The 16394-nt window shown below is 48.7% G+C and overlaps 1 protein-coding gene and 1 long non-coding RNA gene across 6 annotated transcripts in view; one reads left to right on the top strand and one right to left on the bottom strand.

The window, feature by feature from the left end:
* The window catches only part of ABTB3 (ankyrin repeat and BTB domain containing 3), a 312444-nt gene that overhangs the window by 139622 nt on the left and 156428 nt on the right, over nt 1-16394 (top strand). The window lies entirely within an intron of this gene.
* Nucleotides 5728-14525, bottom strand: LOC140642956 (uncharacterized). Its single transcript, XR_012039328.1, has 2 exons — nt 14448-14525; nt 5728-6064 (listed from the first exon to the last, which is right to left on the bottom strand). It is a non-coding gene; the product is annotated as an uncharacterized lncRNA (long non-coding RNA).

Genomic DNA, 16394 nt, shown 5'->3' with positions numbered 1-16394 from the left:
GACTTGACCATGACCTCTCCCAGCCTATTTTTCCCTAACTGTAGATTGGAAATAATGATAAAACCTAGATTCATCCGTTGTGATTACCAAAGGATGTGATGGACATGAGATGCCAAGCATGACTCAGCTGACAAGCTGGGTGCTTGGGGCACCAGTAACAGAACCCGAGGGTCGGCGCAAACCGGGGCCTATTGTGCCAGCCTCCTGCTTGGTAGCCCTGCTCCGGCCTTGTCGCCTCTGGTCCCTCCACAAGGAGGGATCCTAGTAGAACCCAGATCTGACACCGAAGCCTGTGTACCTTCCTTTGTACTGATTTGTTCTTTGGCCTTTCCCCGGCCGCTGTGGGTAAGTATCTGACAGCAGAGCGTGCCATGCCAGGTGATGGCTGCAAAACGCCTCAGGAATAGGAAGGCCTGGCCTGGCCAGAGAACATCTTTACAGTTGCCCGGGCCCCCGGAGCCACTGTGTTGGCATCTGAGATATTGGTTCTTGGTGCCTGGGGATTAAAGCAATTGCATTTCTTGCAGGATGGGGCGAGATGCAAACATTTCTCCTGTAGCCGGATCCCTGATTTGTTTTGCAAAATCCAATCACCACTTCCTTCAGTAGACTGGGTAGGGAGAGAGACAGCGAAGGAAGGGGCCCCGCTGGATGAGGGGTAGGGCAGAGGGGGTGGGCTGGCTGGGGAGGCCCCTGGCCATCCAGGCTGAACAGACTGTGCTCAGGGCTGACTCAGACTGCCCAGCCCATTAACTGCCCCTCCCTGGTGAGACTTCCTGGTGAGCCACGTACAAGCCAGGAGCCACCAAACTGGCTCTCCCCCACCCTACACCCTCCTTCTAAACAACAGTAGTCCAGAGACTTCAGTTGCCAACAGGAAAATGAGCACCTTGGAAATCACCCTATTCCTCATCTTCACCTTTGGGTGTCAAGAGGCCTGGGTTCATCCTGGCTCCTCCTTTGCCTGGAGGGGAAACCGAGACACATCAGGCAGTCTCATAAGGTCTCAGTTTTGCCATCTGCAAAATGGAGATAATTATAGCTCCTACTTCATAAGGCTCTTGTAAGAAGCAACTAACACATGAAAAGCGTTCAGCACCATCCTGACTCACAGCAGCTGCTCAAGGACGATAGTCCTGGTTCAGGTCACTGGAGAAAACAGCAACGTCATTCACTCACCCAAATACTTGTTCACTCTTCCATTCTGCAGATTCTTCTCTAGCACAGCTTGAGCATCGGGTATATCCCAGAGCATCAATAACTGTCACTAGACCTGTGCAATACCTGACCTGCTTTGGGCAGAGATAAGCTGGAGAGGAGATCAGGACAGGCTTCTCAGAGGAGGCGATATTTAAGCTCCATTAGAGAGTTTCCATAAAAATTGGCGGAATGTAGAGAGCTAGGATTGTAGGCCAGCGTCTGTCCCTCTGCCCCCAGCTGGACTGAGAGCTCCTTGAAGGCAGGGGACTTGTATGTGTGAGGTATGTGTGCATGGATCTGCTTGCTAGGTAGCTGATTCGTGCATGGACAAACGCACACATCTACTCCTTATTCACTGTATCCACATACTTGTGCCTAATAGGAGGTTCTCATGGCAGGCTCTCAATACATATTTGCTGGATTGAACTAAAGGGAAAGCAGTTTTGTTTTCCAGCTGGGGGTCCAGCTTTCAGAAGAAATCTGCATGAGCTGTGTGCCCAGAACTCCCAGTGCTCTACGCTGGCTCATGAGGGGCAATTAAATCAATCTGTGCTCTGTGTCTGAGCGTGCTGGGCCTTCAAGCTTAAAATCGAGGCATTGGTGTGGCGCCTGGGTGGCTCAGTCAGTTGAGCACCTGACTCTTGATCTCGGCTCGGGTCTTGATCTCAGGGTTGAGATTTCAGGCCCCACTCTGGGCATGCAGCCTACTTAAAAAAAAAAAAAAAAATTGAGGCCCTGGTGTTCGTGCTTTGAAAGATGGCACAAGTCCACTTCTGTCTCTTACCTCTGACAAAAGTAAGGTCAGGGGGGCCAGGCCCTCTCTCCAGCTCTTGCCTTTTACACATGTCCATGCAGAGTTCAGCGAGCAGGTCAAGAGACATCACTGTGACAAACAAAAGAATGGACAACTGACCACCTTTTAATGATAGTTAGTGGGAGAATGGCAATGAAAGCTATTCTTTTCTTGGGATGAGAAGGTCATTAGCAGACATACCAGCCCTTCAACTTGCTTCTGTTTGATGCATCCATTGGGGTGAATACCCATCTATTTCCATATTGGTGGGCCTTTGCAAAGAAGATGCTAGAATGTACTCTTTGTACTTTCTTTTTTAAAAAGATTTATTTATTTGAGAAAGAGAGAGCAAGCATGAGTGCGAGGAGGGGCAGAGCAAGAAAGAATTTCAGTTTCCTTACTGAGCACAGAGCCTGACCCGGGGCTTGATCTCATGATTCTGAGATCATGACCTGAGCTGAAACTGAGTGTTGGACGTTTAACTGACTGAACCACCCAGGGACCCCAGTACTCTTTATATTTCAGTGTGAATGCTATAGATATGTCATCTGGGTATATGGGTAGACCTGAAATTTTTAAAAAATTCAAGCTCAAAACTGTCATTTTATTTCATTCCATTTCATTTAATTCTATTTTACCTACCAACATGTTCCAAAAAGGATTAAAGTTTGCTTTCAATGTTATATAAAGATAAACTCAATGTGAACTCAGTGACAAAAATCAAAGAAAACCAGAGGTGAAGACACAAAAAGGAGCCAGAAATGAGATGATTTAAAAATGAACACTCTACCACCCTCTCCCTATGCTGGCACTGGTGAGCTATAAGCAGGGCTCTGAGCTTCCTGGGAGGCATTGGGAAAAGGGGAACCTGGTCAGTTATACTGTCCCAGCGGCCATCAAACAAGACTGTTGATCAGAACAAGCAGAACCATGGCTCAAGTTGGAACCCGAGGGGAGTTCCTCTGAGCCCTTTGTGGAGAAGAAAAGCCTCCCTAGAAAAATCCATAGAAAGAGCCCGGCCTTGTGTTGAATAGCTCATCCGCTGTAGTACTGTAGTACTAACTCAGCCTAGGGAGGCCTCCCTCAAAGCACAAACATCCAACTCCGCTGCTCCTGCTTATTACTTGGGTTGGTTTAGCATAGGGATTCTCGTCGCATAGCTGAAAGTAAATGCAGTGATTTTTAAATTGGTGTTTAGAGATACCTCATGCATGTTTGTTTTTTAAGAAGTCATGATCTTGTTGGAGTTTTGAAAGTTGTGACCGTTGGCTGTGGTGGAGCTGAGGGGGTGCAGGGCTGGGAGCCCGCTGACCGGGCCCCTTGGTCAGGCCTGAGGAGAGGACCACTCACTCTGGTTTATCCTGTCCTCCAAGCCTTGTCGGGCATCTGGCACACAGTAAGTAGGTGCTCGATGCATGAATGGGGTGGGACGGGGCTTGAACAAGCAAATGAATAAGTGTGTGAAGAAAATGGAAAAGAATTAATGGATCCAGGTTAAGACAGTGAGAGTGGAAACTGCTGAACCATTTTTCCTTTCCTAACCATTTGAAGAGTCTGAATAAAGAGACAATGACTTAAATTCAGGAAGGATGGGATCTCAGATAATAATCTAGTTCCATTCCTCCATCTTTTTTTAAAAAAAGATTTTATTTATTTATTTGAGAGAGAGAGAGTGTGAGAGAGAGAGCATGCACATGAGCAGGGAGGAGGGGCAGAGGGAGAAGCACACCCCTCCGTTAAGCAAGGACTTTCCCCCCATTCAGGACTTGATCCCAGGGCCCCAGGATCATGACCTGAGCCAAAGGCAGATGTTTAACCGACTGAGCCACCCAGGTGCCCCATTCTTCCATCCTTACATATTATGTAACTAATATGTTTGGGGTGCCAGGGGCTTGGAGCCACTCCCATCTCACATCTCAGAGAGAAGGCCTCTTGACTTAACATCATCTGGAATCTGAGAGGAGTTCTTGCCTTGGCTGCCCCAGATTCCCCAGATTCTCAGCCTCTGACCGCCCCCCAGAATGGCCTCAGGCCCAGCTGGCTCTAGGTGTGCCCTAACACACACCGAACCAGGAATAGTAGCCTTTGAACTGCCTGAGACTGCAGAAGCTTGAAGCTAATAGGGGAAATGGGATTTGTTTGAGATTCTTCCTGGAGATGTTCTTTCTAACCATGCCTCCCACCACCCGCCCCCCCCCCCCCAGCTTCTTCCCTTCTTCCTAAAGAGTATTTTTAAATATTTTGAGAACCAACAAGTTTGGAAAACTGTGCATACATTCTCTTGGCCCTGGGAATGGTGGGCACATCTGGGCTCCAGATGTTTTCTGGGCCTGCTGTGTGGTAGCCCATCCCAGGTGCTTGTGGACAGAGCTCAGACTAAACAACAGACAGCCCCACATAAAGGCAGCTTTTTGATTCCTGAATGGGCTTTGCTGCTGTCTTCCCCAGACCCAGGATGCCCCACGAAGAGCTGCCCAGGGTCTCCATCCCGAGAAATATCACAGACACACCTTGTTAGGGCAGGAGAGTAGAGGGGCTCAAGAGCCAGTGGCCTGGGCTCGAGTCCCAGCTCGGCTATGTGATCTCAGGTGAGTTGCTTGCCCTCTCTGGATTCAGTGTCCACGTCTCTAAAAGAGAGCTAATTGTCTCCACCTTTGAGGCTGCAGTGGGAATTAAGGAGTAAATTCATACACAGTGCTTAGGATGGTGCCTGGCACATACTCAGCACAAAGTAGCTATTTGCTGTTATTATTTCTAATTTTCTTCTCCTCTGGAGGCCACTAAGGAATTAGAAGTTGGTCCACATCCTTTAATTGGTCGTTATCAATTTACCTTAGCCCCGTGGAAGTCTTTTTTCCTAATCTCTCCCCAGGGTCTGCTCATGATGGCAGTGATAGTACTGAAATTTATTGAGTACCTCCTCAGTGCCAGGCACTGTGATATAAGCATTTGATATATATTTGACATATATAGCCTGCATGAGATCCTATAGCTTGGCTTAATGCCTGACATGGTATTTAATGCACACAATAATTCTTGGAAGGAGGCACTATTATTAGCTCCATTTTTCAGCTCAGGAAGAGAAGGCCCAGAGAGGAACTGAGAAGGCAAGTAGTGTCTAGGACTTGATCCAGGACAGTCGGCCTCAGAGCCCGTGCTCTCAACCGCTACGGAGAGATGACCTTCGGTCTGAATTTGCTGCTGTGGGATACAGCAGAATCTCTGATGCCAAGTGCTACAGCAACTGAGGATGGGAAGAGGCTGTGTCTCCCTCCAGAGGCTCTGGCCTCTGAGCCAGGCCTTCTAGAGGATAAACAGAAGTAAGGGTGGAGAAAGGTTTTCCAGGTCCAGGAACAGCATGAACAAAGATATAAAGGTGAAAACCTCAGAAAAGGTTTAAGCACAGTAGTTAGCTAGGGTAGAAAGTTAGAACAGGACCCCACTGGATAACAAAAAAGGACACTATCCTCTAGGAAATAGGGTGCCATGGAATGCTTCTGAGGAGAGGAGAGCATGCCCATACTGGTGCTCTAGGAAAATTAGCCTCGTAGAGGAACATCAGGTGGAATGAAAAGTGGAGAGAACGGACACCGGGAGATGGTTGGATTTGATGCTGCCTTATTTTCCTTGCATCCCTAAGCCAGTGAGGTCTTCCCAATTTTCTAGAACCGAGGCTTGGTGAGGTCAGATGACTTATCCGAAATGAAGTAATACTGCCCACACTCCAGCCAGGCTTTCTGACTCCCAAATTCTATGTTCATTCTGCTCTATCAGGCAAAGACATGACTGAGCCCATTAGAAGGTCTGAAAGGGTTAAGCCCCATGAACTCTGAAGGGCTGTGCCTCCAACTACGAGGGGCCTGCGGACTCTGGCATCGTAGTCAGAGCAGGATACGTGTGTGTCCTTCGAGCTTGTGCAGTGGTGGCATTTGACTTGGGCGATGGTCCGCTCAGCAGCTTCTTAGGTGAATCCCTGACTGCAGAAACAGTGACGAGCCACAGTAGTGCACCACGGTGATGCCCCAAGGGTCACACCCAAACATGCAGCCCAGCATTCTGTAGGAGCGATGCCTGGAACATGAAAGCAAGGATAGAGAAACACAAGGAGAGATTGATTGATTGATTTTGGTGGGAAGAAGGAAGGTTTAGGAACCGAGTGTTGTCCTCTTGGCTAATCCTCATTCCTTAGAGCACTGGTCTCCACCAGGAGTGCTTTTGCCCCCCAGGGAACATGTGGCAATGTCCGGACACATACTGAGCTGTCATAACTAGGGGAGGTGATGGCATCTCGTGCTTAGAGACCAGGAATGCTGCTCAACATTCTAAAATGCACAGAACAGACCCCCAACAGCAAAGAATGGTTTGACCTATAATGTCAATAGTGCTGAGGATGCAGAACCCTGCTTTAGAGGAAAAGAAAGTCTTGCCTTACACATATGCAGAGGCTGAGCAGGACCACTGGCTTCATACCTTCTACTGCTAAGCTTCCAGAAGAGGCTTAGGGCTAGTTAGCTTTCCGTAGAGTGACAGAATAGTGTGGGGTGAGCAGGGACCCGGAAGGCTTTGTGATATCCCCTAGCTCTCTGTACAAAAGGGATCGTGCAGGACCCAGGCCTGACCCAGGTGGCCCTGCCCAGCACCCACGTGGCCTGGTTCCCTCTGGACACCGGGGTGCCTCTCTTCCTCGTTAGCAGGGATTCAGGACTTGGGTTGATGGCAGTGGCTCTCTGCACAGACACAGCACAGAGCTGGAGGAGGCCTGGGAGATCACTGAGTCCCCCCGCCTCAACCACCCCCACATTGAGCAAAGGTACTAAAACCCAGGGAGGTGAACTGACCTGCCCACCCCCTGGATGTGTATCCACGTGGGCTCTACTGGCAATTAGAAATCCTGCTTGGACTAGATTAAGCCAAGTGTCTTTGTTCAATAACCAAACATCCAGAGTTCCAGCTCAGACACAGAGGGATCCAGGGACACTGACAATGTCATTAGGTCCTGCCTCTGGCCACCTCTTGACTCTGCTCTACCATCCTCAGCTCTGCTGGCCACCTGGGGCATTGCCTCCCTTTTTGGAGGCAAGATGATCACGGGGTTTCCAGGCTATCCCTTCAGAGCTTCAAGCAAGGAGGACGTAAAGTGCCTCTCTCTCTGCGGTCCCTGAGAGTGCGCTTTTGACTCTGAATTAGGGAACATGCCCGCCTCTGATGCAACCCCCTATTGCTGGAGGGAAGTGGTGCTTTGGATGCCCAGCCCAAACCAGACAGAGTCCACATTGCTGCACAGGGAGTGGGACAGGAGAGGTCCTCCATGGGGAGTTGGGGGATGCTGCCTCAAGAAGCAGGGGGAGTAGACACTGGGTGGGCCAGGATGACACATGGTATCACCCCCAGCCAGTAAGCATCCTGCCCTTTCAGTTGTGCCACAGCCTCCTAAGGCAGAGCCGCTGCCTCCCCAGGTCCCACCCTGGTTTTGACACCTGGCCCAAGGCAGCAAGAGGTAGGGGGGAGCTGGGGGAGGATGGCCCAGGGCTGAGAGCTAAGCCCAGGGGCATCGGAGACTTCGGGTAGGGAAGTAGGAGCAGGTGGGATTGATTGGGCAGGGACTCGGAGATGGAGGAAAAGAAGGGCGTGGATCCAGGACTTGGGAAATGACTTAACCGTCACTCCTGACCTTCCCTCCGGTGCATATGAATAGAGCGCACACTGCCTTCTCTATCTTCTGCTCCAGGCCGAGGGTCAGGTGTAGGATAGCTCCTCCCCGCACCCCCCACCCCCAGCTCCCTTAGATGGTTACTTTAATCCTATTTCATCGGTAAGGCACCCGAGGGAGGATGGCTGTCACCATGTGGGTCCCTTGGCCTCTGCTTTTGCTAGGTGCCAGTGGGTTCTCAGACCCCGTGGCATGGCAGACATTCCCTGCGCATTCCCGGGCACCCCACCCTCGCTCCCTGCAGCCTCCTCCTCTTCCCCAGCAGACCCCTTTACTGGCAGCTCCTTTACTGGCATCAGCTAGAAGCCAAACAAACTTGGTTGGTCTGATTCCAAAATGCTTGCCCAGAGCTCTTTCCAGATATAGACAAGATGGCACTAGTTAGATGGGTCCAGGCTGTTTCTTTTTAGTCCAGTACAAACGATGAATATCAAGTGTGCCTCTTCTAAAGAAACATCTGGAAGTCTTTCCATGGGTGTCCGTTGAGTCCTTATTCTGTGCCATACAGTATTCTGGCACTGGGGATGGAGAAGGAAACACAAGACACTACCATCCCTGCCTTCGCGGAGCTGACCGTGAATATACAAGAGGTCAAGCAGATAGGATGGCAGATCGGAAAAGCTCAGTGGGGAGGAACAGCATGGGTGGGGGGATTGAGGATGCCAGGGGTGGAGGCTGTGGCATCTGCCAGGGAGTTCCAGAGCCTCTGAGAAGGTGGAATTTGCAGACACATCTGAAGGAGGGGAAGGAGAGAGCATGTGATGTGCCGGGAGAGGCCGCAGGCAGAGCCTGAGTCTGTATCTCACCCAAGGGTGAGCTGAGGGAGGAGTCCACCTGAACTTTCAAGGAAAAGCAGAAGGGCCAGGTCATGGTACATGGGACCTATCCAGCCGGAAAGGAGATGGCAGGTGAGCCCCAAGGGTAATGGATCCACCCACACACAGGCATTGCAAAGACTTCAGCCTTTATCCCAGTGGGGTGGAGTCCACTCACTGGAGGCTTTTGAGCAGAGGAAGGACCTGACCCAACTTGTTTTTTTTTTTTTTTAAGATTTTATTTATTTATTCATGAGACACACACACACACACACACACACACAGAAAGAGGCAGAGACACAGGCAGAGGGAGAAGCAGGCTCCATGCAGGGAGCCCGATGTGGGACTCGATCCCTGGTCTCCAGGATCACGCCCTGGGCTGAAGGTGGCGCTAAACTGCTGAGCCACCCGGGCTGCCTCCAACATGTTTTTTAAGACAGAATCACTTGGCTGCTGTGTGGAGAGTAGACCCCAGGTGGGGGTAGAGGCTGGGACACAAGCAGGGAAACCATTCCTGGGGCCATGGCAGGAGTCCCAGTCAGAGACAGCATGGTGGCCTGGGTAGTAGCCATGGGGTCATTGAGAAGTGATTGGATTCTGAGCTTATGCTGAACAAAGAAGGCAACAGACAGATTGGATGGGGATGTAATAGGACCAAGGAGTCAAGGCTGAGGCCTGGGTTTGGGCCAGAGCACTGGAAGCATGGGGAAGGGGCTGGAGGAGCAGGTTTGGGGACAGTCAGAGGTCGCAGGTCAGTGTGGGACATGTTTGGTGTAAGATGCCTTTTGACATTGAGGGGTGATGTCCTGGGCGCATCCACCAAGATGAAGAAGCCTGAAGGAGGTGTGCTCTGGGGGTTCCAGAAGGACCTTCATACACATCCGCTCCTTTAATGTGTAGGAGAACCATAGGCCAATAGATACAATTATGCCCATTTCAGAGGTGAGGAGACTGAGAGTCACAAGAGTGAGTAAGTAACTGGCCCAAAGTCACAGGATGAGCATATAGTAAAGCAGGCTCAGCCCCTCTGATTTCAAATCCATTTCCTCTTTACTCTCCACTTGCTGCTCTCCACTTGCAGTTTTCAAGAGGTTAAAAACCTGGTGGAGAAACAGATAACCAGGAAATGCTATCTTCATTGTCCCCACTAAGGGAGGAGACACCCAGACCCAGACCCAGACCCTAGTCTTTCTCTTGCCACCGCTGTGTCCCGGGCAGGCAAGCTTGTGGGTGATACTGGCACAGAACCACTCCCAAAATCAGAGCAGCAGGGCCATTTGGTTCATGCAGATGCTTTTTTTTTTTTTTAAGATCAACTTACTTGAGAGAGAGAGAGCCTGCGTGCATGTATGCAAACAGAGGGAGAGGGAGAGGCAGAGAATCTCAAGGAGACTGCACTTAGTGTGGAGCCCGACGTGGGGCTCGATCTCATGACCCCAAGATCATGACCTGAGCCGCAACCAAGAGTCAGACGCTCAACCCAGGCTTCCCTGACTTTTCTTTAATGCCCCTTTCTGCTAGCTCTCTGCCCTTTGCTTCCTGAAAGGGAGACTCAGGGTATGTCTGTGTGTGTGTGTGTGTGTGTGTGTGTGTGTGTGTGTGTGTGTGTCTGCATGTTTTTACCTACTGTAAGCCAGAACAATGAACATAGCAGAATGCTTGAACTTGTGGAATGAATAACAACCTTGCAAATAAATCAGCTGCTCAACCAGCCCACGGGGGATTATACCTGCAGGGCAATAAGTGAGATCAGTGTTTTCTTTCTACCTTCTTTTTATTATTATTATTTTCCATATTCTCTTGACATACAACATAACTTTCTCTGGAAAGCAGTGTTTCCAGGACTGCACAAAACTATGGTTGAAATTATTTTCATGAAAGAAAATATTGTCTCTGTGGTTGATGTGAACAAATCAATGACTTCAGGTATCTATTGTACTCTCTAAATGTTTCTCTGATGTGGGCTGAGGGGACAGGGCTTCTCTGATCTAAGTTCCTGATAGACAGACACACGAGCCGGAGAGGGCAGAGCTGTCTGAGTCTGGGGCACGGAAACAAATTGGTTGGGAGTTCGTATGGATGACATGAAGATAACCAAGATCATTGGATTCTCAATAATGTGCTTGCCATGGTTACTTAGCATCCACTGCCTCATTAAATTCTCACAGCAACCCATTTTATAGATCAGAAACTGAGGTTTGGAGAGAAGTCCCAGATCACTGAGCTAGTAAATGGCAGAGGTGGAATTTGAACCTGGTACCAAAGCTCATGTTCTTTCTAGGATGCCTCATCTGTAAATCCCATCCTGGCTCCACAGACAACATTTGAAAATTCTACCCAGATGTGGGGTCAGGGGATGCAGCCGGGGCTCCGATGCAGGCAGACAGGACAGTCACATACCAGCCCAGCCTCTCTAGGTAGAACCCGTGGGGGGTGAGGGCATGACCCGACTGGGATATGATGGAGGAGGTTCAGAGCACCAGCATCTGTCCAGCCTCTCTCCTCAAGGTGGCCGGCATTGAGGACTTCTGAAAAGGGCAGACTTCGTGCCATCCAGAGCTACCTCCTCTTGAGACTTCATGGCTCCCAGGAACATCAGCCAGGGAGGGAAGATGTTGGGATGCTTTCTCTGGCATGGGCAGAGATGCAGGTGTACTGTATCTCTGTCTGTCTGTCTCTCTCTTTCTCCCTCTCCCCCCACCCCTACACACAGCATAAAGGGATGATTATCTGGGCATTAATTTCCCTGCCAGTTAGTTTTAATATGTTTTTTTAAAAAGATATTATTTATTTATTCATGAGAGACACACACACACACACACACACAGAGGGAGAGAGAGAAGCAGAGACACAGGCAGAGGGAGAAACAGGCTCCTTGCAGGAAGCCCGATGCGGAACTCGATCCCAGGACTCAGAATCATGCCCTGAGCCGAAGGCAGGTGCTAAACCACTGAGCCACCCAGGGATCCCCAGTTTTAATATGTTTTAAAGAAATATTTATAATTCTGCTATGGAAAAGAGCCCGAGGATCAGTTCTGCATAAATAAACAACAAAAAAATCCATTTATCTAATGGAGCACAGCCAGGCCTACTACCGCCATAAATAAGGGCTGTGTCCCTTGAATCCTCCAACTCAGAGGTTGGAAAAGTATGGCCTGAGGACCTATTTTTGTAAATAAAGTTTTATTGGGACATAGCCGTGCTCATTCAACAGCAGAATTGAATAGTTACCACAGCGATCATGTGGTCCCACCAAGTTGACAGTATTTACTGTCTGGCCCTTTATAGGAAAGGATGGCCAACCTCTAACACACACACAGTCATGCACGCACACACACACATTCCATGTAGCAAACTTCTATGCATCCTGCAAGGTCCACTTCAGTAGCCTCCCTACTGAGAAACCTCTTTAGCCACCCAAGCCCAAGACAAAGCTAACCATATCCTCCTCAGGCCCTGCAAGGGGCTCTGAAGAGCATATAATCACTGTTGTTCATGGAACATTGTTCTAGAACATTGTTCCAGGCGTCGTTGTAAGCATGTCACATGGATGAACTAATTTAACCTTCATAACAGTTCTAAGTGGTAGGCACCTAATCATCACCATTTTACGGATAAGGAAACCAAGGCACAGAGAGGTTAAGTGACTTTCCCATAGTCCTACAGCTGCGAAACAGGCCAGTTGGAGTTTGGACCCAGGAAATCTATCATCCGAGGCCAGTTTGTTCACCATTTTGCCCCAGGTAGTTACTATCCCCATTTTACAGATGGGAAACAGAGGCTCTTAAATAGCACACACTCTGTTGTGTTGCAATGAAGTACATCCACATCCATCTCTTCTCGGTTTTTGCTCGAGGGCAGAAACGCACTTCCTCCCTCCACACCCTAGTGCCTGGCACAGATCAGCTTATTTATCACTGGAGCTCCAGTGCCCTACATGGTGACTGCCTCAAAGAAGTGGGTGAGGAAGGAGAGAATTCCTCTGGAATAGGAAGCCCTCCTTTTTTGGCTGCTGTGTTCTTTCTTTCCTTCATTCCTCTCGGCTTATTATTTCTGCCTCATATTGGTGCCTGAGACATGAGGCCTCTACTTTCCAAATACCATTAGGAAAAGGCCAAAGCTCTCTGCCAGGGCCTGTTTGACTTGGCTGGGAGGCTTTCCCAGGAGAAGGAAAGGATGGTACCTGCCACGTTCACTGGTATTCAGTGTGACTTGCTGCCTTTTCAGAGGCCTCACCTATTGCTCATAAGGAGTAAGACCCCATGAATTCTGGCACCAGGAACTATGGCAGCAAATATAATTTTTCCCCTTTCATTCCAGTGGGGTTGGTCTTTGACTGATTGACCAAGATCCCAGCTACATTTTTGCAGTCACAAAATCACAGTCGTTGCCAGAAAGACTCAGGGGATCAACTGGTCCAGGAGAGGTAAAGGACAAATTTATTTATTTATTTATTTATTTATTTATTTATTTATTTAATTTTATTTAATTTTATTTAATTTTATTTAATTTTATTTAATTTAATTTAATTTTATTTTTTATAAATTTATTTTTTATTGGTGTTCAATTTGCCAGCATATAGAATAACACCCAGTGCTCATCCCATCAAGTGCCCCCCTCAGTGCCCATCACCGACCTCCCCTCCCCCACCCCTAGTTCGTTTCCCAGAGTTAGGAGTCTCTCATGTCTCCCTCTCTGACATTTCCCACTCATTTTTTCTCCTTTCCCCTTTCACTATTTTTTATATTCCCCAAATGAATGAGAACATGTAATGTTTGTCCTTCTCCGATTGACTTATTTCACTCAGCATAATACCCTCCAGTTCCATCCACGTCGAAGCAAATGGTGGGTGTTTGTCATTTCTAATGGCTGAGGAATATTCCATTGTATACATAGACCACATCTTCTTTATCCATTCATCTTTCGTTGGACACCGAGGCTCCTTCCACAGTTTGGCTACTGTGGACATTGCTGCTGTAAACATCGGGGTGCAGGTGTCCCGGCATCTTGCTGCATCTGTATCTTTGGGGTAAATCCCCAGCAGTGCAATTGCTGGGTCGTAGGGCAGGTCTATTTTTAACTCTTTGAGGAACCTCCACACAGTTTTCCAGAGTGGCTGCACCAGTTCACATTCCCACCAACGGACAATTTTTTTTAATCCACCAAATAACAATGGTATTTGATCACCATCGATTGAGTATTTGAGCAGAGTCCAAGAGGTGACACAGGGGTACCTGGGTGGCTCAGTGGTTGAGCCTTGGGCTCAGGGAGTGATCCCGGGGTCCTGGATCGAGTCCCACATCGGGGTCCCCGCAGGGAGCCTGCTTCTCCCTCTGCCTGTGTCTCTGCCTCTCTCTCTCTGTCTCTCATGAATAAATACATAAAATCTTAAAAAAAAAAAAAAAAAGTGACACAGATCACAAGGCAACAGGCATTCAGAGGGGAGGGGACCTGCCTTTGGGCCAGCTGGGTCAAGGCAAAAAGACTTCCTGGAGGAGAAAAGATTAGAACCAAGGTCCTAAGAAGGAGTAGGATTGGGTCAAGCGGGGGGAGAAGGGGTGGCATTCCAGTGCAGGGTGGGAGATGGAGGGTATGGTTCAGGTACAAGGGGCTGCCATCAATGAGACATGTCAGAGAAGTCCTAACTAGAAGGTACTGGAAGATACAAGGGGGACGAGGGGCCAGGTATTTGGTTCCAGAATCAGACCTGCCTCCAATTCTCAGCCACTTTTGTTAGCTGTATACCCTTGGCTGGCTAAACCTCTTTGGGCTTGGGGGATGGTTAGGGGCTTAGCTATACAAGTTGTACCTTTGTCAAAACTCATCCGTCTGTACACTTAAAATGGATGTTGTCTTGTCGGTAAATGCTTATCCCACAATACCGTTGATTCTAAAAGGAAGAAATCTCTTTGTGCCCTGATTTCCTCACCTGATCATCCATCTTTCTTGGGAGCCGCGTGAGGATTGACCAGGACAGGGCCTGTAAACCGCTTACCCCAGTACTGGCTCAGCGTCCGTCAGGATTACTGTTACGTCACAATTTGTGGAGAACTTTGAAAGCAAGGCTGAACACTTTGAACTTGTGTCTGGTAGACACAGGGCCCCTGAAGCTCTCTGAGCGGAGAAGCAATCATAAGATTTTTTGTTTAACTGCGGTGAAATAAACATAACATGGAGTTTACCACTCTAAGCATTTTCAGAGCATACAGATGAGTGGCATTAAGTACATTCACAGTATTGTGCAACCACCACCACCATCCAAAATGTTGTTTTAAGAGAGGAATTGGGTGAGATGACCCAGATGAGAGAGACACCCCCCCCACGGGAGGTCCCCAGAGAGGTCATTGGAACAGTGCATGCAGGGAGGTTAAGGGCCTGGCCTGAAGATGAATGTACAGAGATGGGAAAGATGTGTAAGAGGACTTAGCACAGAAGAAACCATTCGATTTGGTGAGTGACTATCATTGAGGTCTAAGAAAGAAAGAAGCATCAAAGATGACTGTGATTTCCAAGAGGAAATAAAAGGATATCTCAAGCTCTCTTTGTAATACCTCTATTCACAGCATAGTATCTGGCTTCAGATTCTGGCGATCCCGGAACAAGACAGAGTGCTGACAAAATATGGTGAGATTGTCACTCTTGTCTCTCCCTTGGGGCACAACCTATAGAAAATAAATTTGGCAACACAGGTCAGAAGCCATTTAAAAAAAAATGGTTCTTATCCTGATCCAGTGCTGTGAATTCCCAGAAGCCGTCCTCAGAATAATCCAGACTTCAGAGAAGCTCTGTGTGTGTGTGTGCATGTGTGTGCATGTGTGTGTGCTGTTACCCACGAATCTCGGTTGTTGACATTTTGGGTAATCGTTCCCAAGTGGAAACCACCTGACTGTCTCCAGTTAATGAAACAGTTCAATAAACCACGGCCTCGAGCTCTTAAAAAATTTTTTTTGGAATGTGTTGCAGGGCTCCGTTGCATAGGGAGCTACCCTGAAGCATGTAAGATATGCTTTGACAAAAATTATATTAAATGCAACAGTTAGGGAATAATTGACCCATTGCAAAAGTAAAACCCACTTGTTAATTATCTGTGTCCATAGACACTGAGTATCTACCCCTGTCTTGCTCGGGCTGCCCTAACATGCCGAAGGGAGTGACCGTCCCCAGGGTCTAGTACACGCAGGGGCAGCTTTCCTCAGCCCTCCTCCACCTTCCTGGGTTTACTGCTTGAATGCAGGGCTGCTTGGGGAGATAGTGGGGTGGCACTTGCACGTATTCCCAGTCCCCACGGCCAGTCAGTACTCCTGAGAGGGAGGCTATCACAGGCCCGTGGTGGATGGTGACAACCCTGTCCTGGGTGACAAGCCCAACTGTCACCACTGAGACTGGAAAAATTGCCCCTGCAGTGGGTTGGTAAGAACACCATCCACTTTGGTAAGAATATTATTCCATCCAGACCGGGGGAATGGACACAAATAGTGGCATAGGACTGCCCCCAGATTTCTTAGACGACAGGATCAGAGATGGTGGTGCTGAGGGAGAGGCATGTGGTACTCAGCAGGGAAGCCAACCCCGGACACTCTCACGCCCACAGGAATTGAGTTGGAACAAATGCCCGTAGGTGTCAACTATAACATAAACACCTTTCCCCTTAGTACATTGATGTTACAGAGCACTTTCATTTTCTTCATCTCTTTACAACAGTCCTATGAAGAGGCTGGGCAGCTATTATTGGCCCCACTTCACAGAGGGAGAAACTGAGGCGTGGTTGGGCAAAGCAATTTGCTTTCTTGACCTACAGTGAGGATCAGGGGAGAAAGGGTGCTGTCCTGTGTTAGCCACAGACAGTGTTTCCAGGACCATGCCAGGAGCTTTTAAA

The sequence above is a fragment of the Canis lupus genome, chromosome 11, assembly GCF_048164855.1.
Source record: "Canis lupus baileyi chromosome 11, mCanLup2.hap1, whole genome shotgun sequence".
Classification (NCBI taxonomy): domain Eukaryota; kingdom Metazoa; phylum Chordata; class Mammalia; order Carnivora; family Canidae; genus Canis; species Canis lupus.
This window is presented reverse-complemented; position numbering and strand designations above follow the sequence as displayed.